General features: G+C 44.7%; 1 pseudogene; it reads left to right on the top strand.

The window, feature by feature from the left end:
* Positions 1–3,277: 3,277 nt before the first annotated feature.
* LOC121491018 lies at positions 3,278–4,714 on the top strand (annotated as a pseudogene).

The raw sequence follows: 4,714 nt of genomic DNA on the forward strand, positions 1-4,714 counted from the left end.
CCTTCTCTTGCTGGAGTGGGGTGGGTGTATCTGGCCACCCTTTATTCTGTATTTCTATTGCTGACAGGCCTTTCTTCTGATGTGTTAACATCAGTCATGGATTCAGTGTAGCCTCGGGACCTACTCTGTTTCTCATGCTGACTCCGTATCATTGAGCTCATCCATGAGGGGACATTCTATTTCTCGTTTCCATTTTCCTTCCTGTGTGGTTAGGAGAACCCTAACATTTCTGTGTACTGATACAGAGACTTCATAAGAGCCCCGATTCATTTACTTGCAAAATGAGGATTATCATCTTCCCTTCAGGGAGAGCTGGAGCTGTGCTATGTGATGTAGCAGCCACGAGTCACATGTGACTATTTAAGTTTGAATTAATTAAAAATTCAGTTCCCTTTTGCACTTTTCTTTCTTTCTTTCTTTCTTTCTTTCTTTCTTTCTTTCTTTCTTTCTTTCAAGATTTTATTTATTTATTTATTTATTTATTTATTCATGAGAGACACACACAGAGAGAGAGGGAGGCAGAGACACAGGCAGAGGGAGAAGGAGGCTCCATACAAGGAGCCTGACGTGGGACTCGATCCCGGGTCTCCAAGATCCTGGGCTGAAGGCAGCGCTAAACTGCTGAGCCACCCAGGCTGCCCCCTTTTGTACCTTTCAAGTGCTCAGTAGCCACCTGTGGCTGGTGGCTCTATACTGGACAGTGCAGAGCTACAACATTTCCACCATCACAGAGTGTCCTCTCCAGAGTTCAATGAAATGATGGTTAAAAGCACAGTAAATGATGCTGAGTCCTAGTGGTTGTTGGGATTGGTGGCCTGGTGCCAGGGAGGACCAGAGAAGATGCGGCCTCTGGCCAGGAAGTTTGTCTAGATGAGATAAGATGGGACACGTCTTTGAACGGACCCACGATAAGGTCATAGCAGACTGGAGGGGCCTATGTGAGTTGAAAGATTCCTTCTAGGCTCACTGAGGCCTAAGGAGAGCAGAGAAGGGACTGAGAAGTATGCTGGGAGTGTCTTAGGGTGGACTCCATGGGACACTGAACCTTGAGTTGAGCTTTGCTTCAGTCCCTTGAGAAGGAAACCATACAGACTTGTCCTTGCACCTCCTCCTCCTCTTTTGTTGCTCCTTCTAATGTCAGGATTTTTCTTGGAACTCATCAGTTGCAGGGGAAAATTAGGGCTCAGAGTTCTGAACCCCCCCTGGCTGCCCTCCTTGATGTTCTCTGCACTCCCACTAGCTGGGGGAAGAGGAGGAAACAGTGATGATCTAAAGAGCATCAGGGGTCTCTAGAACTCTTTATGCAGTAAGTCTGCTGTTTCCATGACAACTTCTTGACCAGGCCAACACTTTGTGATGCTTGTATAAGCATTTTCAGTTGTTCATAAAATACAATGAAAAAAAATAATGGGAGGGATCCCTGGGTGGCGCAGCGGTTTAGCGCCTGCCTTTGGCCCACGGCGCGATCCTGGAGACCCGGGATCGAATCCCACGTCGGGCTCCCGGTGCATGGAGCCTGCTTCTCCCTCTGCCTGTGTCTCTGCCTCTCTCTCTCTCTCATAAATAAATAAATAAATAAATAAATAAATAAATAAATAAATAAAATTTTAAAAAATCATGGGAATATTAGAAGGAATGAACTAAAGATGGAACTGGATGAGTAGTATTACAGAGTAGAAACCACTGGGCCCAAGAGCTTCCTTTTTTCTCCTTCATTTAGTCATCCGTCCTTCCGTCCATCCATCTATCCACCCACCCACCCATCCATCCATTCAACATTTATTGAGCAGCTACTCTGTGCCTAGTACTGTGTTCTGTGCTCTAGGCCCAGAGAGACAAAGATGAATGATGCTCTCTGAGAGCTCAGTCCAGTGGGAGACACACTCAAATGGAGAAAGTTATAATACAGAGTAATATGTGCTCATATGGGGATCCCTGGGTGGTGCAGCGGTTTGGCGCCTTCCTTTGGCCCAGGGCGCGATCCTGGAGACCCGGGATCGAATCCCACGTCGGGCTCCCGGTGCATGGAGCCTGCTTCTCCTCCCTCTGCCTGTGTTTCTGCCTCTCTCTCTCTCTCTGTGACTATCATAAATAAAAAATAAAATTCTTAAAAAAAAATATGTGCTCATATGCTGGAGTTGAGGTCTTTAAAAACATGGAGGGAGGGCCAGAGAATGCTCATGGAGCAGGAATAATGGAGCTGGGTCCTGAAGGGTGAGTGGGAATTCCAGACAGAGGAAACATCATGAACCCAGGAAAGAGAAAACACATCCAAAGCATGTTTTGATGAGAAATAGTGTGACACTGTATGTTAGAGTTGTTGCAAGATGGAACAGAGTGTGCTGGAAGGTGGTGATATTGGGGAAGGGAGCGAGACTGGATTGTGAATGCCAGGCTAATTTGGAAATTGGAATCTGACCGACAGCTAATTTGTGATCTAGAAAGTTTTTACTTATTTATTTGTTAAATATTTTATTTACTTATTTGAGAGAGAGCATGCAGAGGCAATGGCAGAGGGAGGGCTCAATCCTAGAATTGATCTAGGTGCCCTCTAGAAAGCTTTTAATCAAGAAGATGACAAAGATAATCTGGGTGTGGTTAGGGGGATGCATTGAGGGAGAAAGGCTGGAGATTGGGAGACTAGTTTGGAAGCTACTATGATAGACTAGGAAAGAGTATCTCTGAGGACCTGACCCAGGCCAGTAGGAGAGGCCAGAAAGGCCAAGTTCATGAATGACTTAGGGGATAGGATAGCCAAGACTTGCAGTGGATGGGAACAAATAGGAGGGAGGAACTGAGAAGGTGCTGTGGTTTTCTACTTGAGCAGCTGGGGATCAATGGTCATTAAAGAGACAGTAAGGTGTGTTTAAGGAGTAGGTGATGAGCCCAGGATAGGGCATGTGGAGCTGGAGGTGTCTAGTATATTTGAGAAGGAGCTCTTTCTCCTGCCTTTGGGGAATGTGTGGGCCTGAGACTTAGTGGGGGAGGCCTGGGCTGAAAATAGAGGTTATGAATGAATGCAAAACTTTGGAAGTGGAAGGTCAGCCAGAAAAGTGTTGAGAGAGCATGCAGAAACCTGAGAAATAAAAACAAAACCAGAAAAACCAATATTTAAGAAATTGGCCAAAACTATGAAACCTGTCTGGGAAAGGTTTAAGGCATGTGGTTGGAGAAGGAGGAGGAAACTTGGGAGAGATGGTATTAAGGAAGTCAAAGAGAGTGTTTTAGAAGCAAGGAATGGCCAAGAGCATCATATCTGGCAGAAAGATGTGAAACAACCGATGAAAGTCTGAGGAGCCATTTTGAGCAATGGGGAACGCTTGCGGACTGTGTGGTAATGAGAGATCCAAACACCAAGTGCTCCAGAGGCTTTGGGTTTGTCACATATGCCACTGTGGAGGAAGTGGATGCAGCCATGAATGCAAGGCCACACAAGATGGATGGAAGAGTTGTGGAACCAAAGATGGCGGTCTCAAGAGAAGATTCTCAAAGACCTGGTGCCCACTTAACTGTGAAAAAGATTTTTGTTGGTGGCATTAAAGAAGACACTGAAGAACATCGTCTAAGAGATTATTTTGAACAGTATGGGAAAATTGAAGTGATTGAGATCATGACTGGCCGAGGCAGTGGCAAAAAGAGGTTTTGCTTTTGTGACATTTGATGACTATAACTCTGTAGACAAGATTGTCATTCAAAAATCCCGTACTGTGAATGGCCACAACTGTGAAGTAAGGAAAGCGCTATCCAAGCAAGAGATGGCTAGTGCTTCATCCAGCCAAAGGAGGCCAAAGTGCTTCTGGAAACTTTGGTGGTAGTCATGGAGGTAGTTTTGGTGGGAATGAGAACTTTGGTCATGGAGGGAACTTCAGCAGTCGAGGTGGCTTCGGTGGCAGTGGGGATGGCTATAACGGATTTGGTAATGATAGAAGCAACTCTGGAGGTGGCGGAAGCTAGCATGATTTTGGCAATTACAACAATCAGTCCTCAAATTTTGGACCCATGAAAGGAGAAGATTTTGGAGGCAGAAGCTCTGACCCCTGTGGTGGTGGAGGCCAATACTTTGCCAAACCACGAAATCAAGGTGGCTATGGCGGTTCCAGCAGCAGCAGCTATGGCAGTGGCAGAAGGTTTTAATTACTGCCAGGGAACAAAGCTTAGCAGGAGAGGAGAGCCAGAGAAGTGACAGGGGAGCTACAGGTTACAACAGATTTGTGAACTCAGCCAAGCACAGTGGTGGCAGGGCCTAGCTGCTACAAAGAAGACATGTTTTAGACAATACTCCTGTGTACAGGGCAAAAAAACTCGAGGATTGTATTTGTGACTAATTGTATAACAGGTTATTTTAGTTTCTGTTTTGTGGAAAGTGTAAAGCACTCCAACAAAGGGTTTTATTGTAGATTTTTTTTTTTTTTTTGCACCCATGCTGTTGATTGCTAAATGTAATAGTCTGATCATGATGCTGAATGTGTCTTAAAAAAAAAAAAAGATGTAAGGAAATAGGAAAAACATTAAGTGTCTTTTTAAAAATGTCTTTTAAGTCAACTTTAATTCAATATAATGTAATAAAATGTATCCATTATAAGTGTATAGTTTAATGAGTAACCACCACCACCACAAGAATAGAACATTTCCACCATTCCCAAGAGTTCCTGCCTATCCTTGGCAGTCATCTATCCTGCCTCTAGGAAACCCCTATTCTGCTTTTTGGTACTAG

Source organism: Vulpes lagopus, chromosome 5, assembly GCF_018345385.1.
Source record: "Vulpes lagopus strain Blue_001 chromosome 5, ASM1834538v1, whole genome shotgun sequence".
Taxonomy (NCBI): Eukaryota; Metazoa; Chordata; class Mammalia; order Carnivora; family Canidae; genus Vulpes; species Vulpes lagopus.